The 6,000-nt window shown below is 42.0% G+C and overlaps 1 pseudogene; it reads right to left on the bottom strand.

Moving 5' to 3' along the window:
• Positions 1-6,000, bottom strand: part of LOC140709646 (uncharacterized) — a 35,561-nt pseudogene continuing 29,561 nt past the window's right edge.

The following is a 6,000-nucleotide window of genomic DNA, read 5'->3' as shown; positions in this document are numbered from 1 at the left end:
TGTATAAAGAGGACTTTATTTTCCCAGAGTTCTGGAGGCTGTGAAGTTCAACATCAAAATATCAGTAGGTTCAATTGTCTGTTGAGGGCTCATGTCTGTTTCTAAGATGCCTTCATGCTGCATCATTTGGAAGGGAGGAGCATTGTGTCCTCACAGAGCAGAAAATAGAAGGGCCACAGGACAAACTCCCTCTATCAAGCCTTTTCATAAGGGCACCTGATCCCATTCACAAAAGCTCTATCTTCATGACTTGACTTAATCACTTCCCAAAGGTCCCACCTCCTAATACTGTCACACTGTTTCAACAGTAAACAGTTTATGTAGCGTTTCAACATAAATTAAGGAGGGGACAAAACATTCAAACCAAGGAAGGCTGGGAGGGCAACCAGAGGGAAGGAAAGTGCAAGAAGAGGTTTGGTGGAGGTGTCCTAGATTGCCTGCAGTCCAAGGAGGTTGGGGAGATTTTCAGTAACAGACCTCCCTTGGTATCCCTGCTCTCAGTCACTGGCTAAGAGCAGTCCTTAGAAAGCACAGCCTGGCACAAATACAAGAATATGTGCTCAATAAGAAAGAGACCATATTTCCCCAATAGCCCAGATAATGCCCTCCCCTCTACTGGCATCTCTGTTCCTTAAACATTGACCTCTTTTCTCCAAATCTCTTGGGGACACATGGGTTGAATTCAGGTTCTCTGTGGCCCTCTGGATTCTGTCTGCCTTTGTTATATCTTCACAAACAAGTTATGCAGCCTCAACTCAAGCTTGTAACAAAGCAAAGTTACTCTCCTGTGTGTGTCCTCTGATGGCTGGTGAGATATGGCTTCAAGATGAAGCCTCACCCACACTCCCTGTACAAAAACCCTTCTCACGTGTCTCTTTAAGTGCTTACTGTAGTATGACTTATTGCTAAACTTTCGTCCACACTCTTGGCATTCATAAGGCCTCTCTCCTGTGTGTATTCTTTCATGTACAGTGAGGTCTGACTTACTGGTATAGCCTCGCTTACACTCCTGGCACACAAAAGGCTTCTCCTTTGAGTGTATCCGCCAGTGGTGTCTGGTGAGACTTCTCTTCCAGCTGAAGCCTTGCCCACACACATTACACACGAAGGGCTTCTCCCCTGAGTGTGTCCTCTGGTGTGTGAGGAGATTTCCCTTCCAGCTGAAGCCTCACCCACACTCCTTGCATACAAAAGGCTGCTTGCCAGAATGTGCAAGCTGGTGTTTCACAAGGTTTGACTTCCAGATAAATCCTTGCCCACATTCACTACAGATGAAAGGCTTCTCCCCCGAGTGTGTCTTCTGGTGGAAGAGGAGAGTTGACTTTAGGATGAAGCCTCGCCCACAATCCTTGCAATTAAATGGCCTTTCCCCTGAGTGTGTCCACTGAGGTCTAAGAAGATTTGCCTTCAAACTAAAACTTTTCTCACACTGCTTGCACATGAAGGGTTTCTCTCCTGAGTGTGTCCTCTGATGTATGGTGAGATTTGGCTTCAAGGTAAAGCCTCGCCCACAATCCCTGCAGAAAAAACGTTTCTCTCCCAAGTGTGCCCTCAGGTGCTTGTTATACGAGGACTTATCCCGAAACCTTCGCCCACACTCCCGACATCCATAAGGCTTCTCCTCTGAGTGTGTCCTCTGGTGTAAAGTGAAGGTTGACTTTTGGATAAAGCCTCGTCCACAGTCCTTGCACACAAAAAGCTTCTCCTCTGAGTGTGTGACCTGATGTTTCACGAGGGTTGACTTCTGAATAAACCCTTGCCCACATTCTCTACAAACGAAAGGTTTCTCCCGAGTGTGTTCTCTGGTGGTAGACGAGAGTTGACTTTTGGCTAAAGCTTCGCTCACAATCCTTGCACACAAAAGGCTTCTCCCCTGAGTGTGTTCTCTGGTGTCTGAGGAGACTTCATTTCACGCTAAAACTTTGCTCACACTGCCTGCACGCGAAGGGCTTCTCCCCTGAGTGTGTCCTCTAGTGTGTGATGAGGTGTGACTTATTGCTAAAGCCTCGGCCACACTCCTGGCATCTGTAAGGCTTCTCTCCTGAGTGTATTCTCTTGTGCACAATGAAGTATGACTTATTAGTATAGCCTCACCCACACTCCTTGCACACAAAAGGCTTCTCCCCTGAATGTGCCTTCAAGTGCTTGTTGTATGAGGACTTATCATTAAACCTTCGCCCACACTCCTGGCATTCATAAGGCTTCTCTCCTGTGTGTGTTCTCTCATGCACAGTGAGGTATGACTTACTGGTGTAGCCTCGTCCACACACTTTGCACAGAAAAGGCTTCTCTCCTGAGTGTGTCCTCTGGTGTCTGAGGAGATTTGCCTTGAGGCTGAAGCCTCGCCCACACTCACTGCATACATAGGACTTCTCTCCCGTGTGTGTCTTCTGGTGCAAGAGCAATGCTGACTCATTTCTAAAGCCCTGGTGACACTCCCTGCATGTAAAAAGTTTCTGCCTGGAATGTGCTTTTTTGTGTATGATTACTATCGTCTTCTGGCTGAAGTCTTGCCCACGCTCTGCACACCTGAATGCTCCCCATCTTGAATTTTCTATTCCTTTCAATACTTTGTCTATTTCTGTAGGATTTTCCCTCTGGCCTTGACTAGACTCTATTTCCACTACACTGTTCCTCTTCCTTGAGCTTACTGCATGTCTTAGGGGTGGGCTGGAAAATGCCATGGGCTTAGAGCTTTTTTCTTTCTCTTGGCCTTCAGCTGTGTCACTCTGGAAGCTTTGATCAGAAAATTGTAGTTGCTGTTGCCTCTGATGTGCAAGTCCAAGATTGTTGGGCCGCAGGACATCTTCTGCATATATTCCTGGAGAACAGACCAACAATGAGACTGAATCAGTAATGAAAAGTCTTCTATCAAAGAAAAACCTAGGACCCAATTGCTTTACTGCTTAATTCTAGTAAACTCATAAAGAACAACAAACATCAATTCTTCTCAAATTATTCCAAAAACCTGAAGCGGGGCAGGGAGGAATTCTTCCTAACTCATTCTACAAGACCAGCATTATCCTGATACCAAAAACAGACGAGAACACAACAAAAACAGAGAACTACAGGCCAATATCCCTGATGACGCTAAATGGAAAAATCCTCAACAAAATACTAGCAAACCCAATCCAGTAACACAGAAAAGATAATACACCATGACCAAATGAGATTTATCCCAGGTATGCAATCATGATTCAACATACACAAATCAATACTTGTGATACATCACATCAACAGAATGAAGGACTAAAAGACATATGATCATCTCAACAGATACAGAAAAGGATTTGATATAATTCAAAATCCCATTATGATAAAAACTTTTGTTTCTTTGAGACAGAATCTCACTCTGTTGCCCAGGCTGGAGTGCAGTGGCATGATCATGGTTCACTGCAGCCTCGACCTCCCAGGCTTACACGATCCTCTTACCTTAACTTCCCGAATAGCTGAACTCCAGGTGCCTGCCTGTAGTCAAGCCACAGGTGCCACTGCCTGACTAATTTTTGTATTTTTTTGTAGAGATGGGATTTCGCCATGTTGTCCAGGAAAAGTACTCCAAAACTTGTCGGATATATGATTATATGAGCTTTCCTACATCATCTGTATAATTTCTAATTTTTCTGATCACTCAGATAATGAGAGTTAAGTTTGCTGATTTTGTAAAGTTACAGGGTAACTTACAATGGTGTTATTTTGGCACTACCCACATACACCCCACCTTCTCATACCTGCACTGAACCAGCTTTGTCATTCTGCCAGTAACCTCACTTATGAGTTAAATAAAATCCTAACATGTACTCCCATTACATTAAACATTCACACTTTTAGAAGTCAGTGGCAGACAAGAAGCCTTTTATTTTAATTAACTGACAGACAAATCAGCAAGCAATTAATATGGGGGCGAGAGAAGGGAGTTGATAATGGACTGAACATTAGCATCCCCCCCAAATTCATATGTTGATGCCTTAACCTCCAATGTGATGGTATTTGGAGGTGGAGTTGTTGGGAGATAAACAGGTTTAGTTGAGATCATGGGGTGAGCCCATGAGAGGACACAGCAAGAAAGTGGCAGCCTGCGAGCCAGGATGGGGACCCTCACAATGAAGCAAAGGTGCCAGCACCTTCATCTTGGAATTCCCAGATTCTAGAACTGTAAGAAATAAATATCTGTTGTTTAAGCCTCCCAGTCTATGATATTTTGTCATTTCTATGATATTTGAGATGACTAAGAAAGGAGTCTCTTCCCACCTATGCAAACTGAGGGAGTGGCACCGATCATAAATCCAAAAGCAGAGACCTCATACCCATGAAAATTCAGACCGGCTCCAAATTTCTCAGTGGATGCCCCCACATTTTTTATGGGGTGGTGGGAAGCAAGGAATGGGAAAGAACTCCACAGTCTGTATGAACCTGCTTTTTTTGGAAACAACAAGACAAAGTCAACAACAATAACCATAAAAAAAAAAAAAACCTGCTAATTTTCTGACAGAGAGTATACTGTGTAATTCCACTTACAAGAAGTTCTAAGATAGGTGAAACTAAGGCATATTGAACAAAATCCGAATAGTGATTTTCTCTGGTGGATGTGGGGGCAGGAAATGACTGGAAAAAGGCATAAGAGTACTTCTGGGGTGAAAGTAATTGTTATGTGTTGTCATAGGGGTCCAGATTACATAAAGTTATGCATATGTCAAAGCTCACTGAATGTTACACTTAAGATTTATGCATCTTACATAAGTCCTAAGAAAAACCACAAAGAAACAATATAATATTACTTATTGATATGCATGCTGAAGTGTTTATCAGTAAAGGATAATGATGTCTCCAATATTAAAGAGCATCAAAAGGAAGATGGACTTATGGATGGAAAGAGCAATGTACAGCTGGATAAGTAAGTGATAAAGAATATGGAGCACAGAGGTAAATGCTGACTGTAGGTGGGGGACTGACAGGTGTTCATTCTATAAGCCTTTCAACTTTTTAGTATCCACCAAAATATAATTGTTTAACATTTGCTTCACAAAAAAAATGCTGGAAGAAAGAAAGTATTATAGGATGTAAACTCAAAATATACATGCCATGAAATAAGGAAAGTTAAATGAGCATTACAGTCACCAAAAATATCTTAAGAACTAATATTAATATTAAATGAAATAGATAATAATATACTATTATTATGTTTTACAGATGAAATATGATGACGAGGATTTGCTTCAAAATAATCCAGGAATGGGAGATGAGGGTGAAAGTACAGAGGACACAAGATTCCCTGTAAGCCAATAAAATTATAATAATTCTAACCCTGCATGTATTTAATAGTAGGCTAAAATACATAAAGTAAGTCCTATAAAACTTAGTAGATATAGAACAATCCACTATGAATATAGAAGATGTAAAAACCATCTTTTCAAGTATTGCATAGTTCAAACTGCCCTCCCTAAAAAAAATCTGTAAAGACACAGAAGAGTTAAGCAACAACAAAAAAAATCTTTATATATAATTGGCCAAGCATGGTGGCTCACGTCTGTAATCCCAGCACTTTGGGAGGCCGAGGAGGGTGGATCACCTGAGGTCAGGAGTACAAAACCAGCCTGGCCAACATGATGAAACCCATCTCTAGTAAAAATACAAAAAAAAACCAGGGGTGGTGGTGAGCACATGTAATCCCAGCTACTCAGAAAGTTAAGACAGGAGAATTGCTCGAACCTGGGAGGCGGAGGTTCCAGGGAGCCAAGATCGCGTCACTGCACTCCAGTCTGGGTTACAAGAGTGAAACTCCGTCTCAAAACAAAACAAAACAAAACTTTATATCTTTAAATCTTTGTATCTTTATAAACTTGATCTACGAAGCGTTTCTTAAACAAGACACAAAAGAGACTTCTAAGTACTCGAGGAGAACTGCAGCTAAGTAAGGATAAATCTGTCCACACATTCACTAAATAGGATATAAAGGTCAATAGAAACAGATAACCCTGAAACTGACACATAACAAAACAG

The sequence above is a fragment of the Chlorocebus sabaeus genome, chromosome 2, assembly GCF_047675955.1.
Source record: "Chlorocebus sabaeus isolate Y175 chromosome 2, mChlSab1.0.hap1, whole genome shotgun sequence".
Classification (NCBI taxonomy): domain Eukaryota; kingdom Metazoa; phylum Chordata; class Mammalia; order Primates; family Cercopithecidae; genus Chlorocebus; species Chlorocebus sabaeus.
This window is presented reverse-complemented; position numbering and strand designations above follow the sequence as displayed.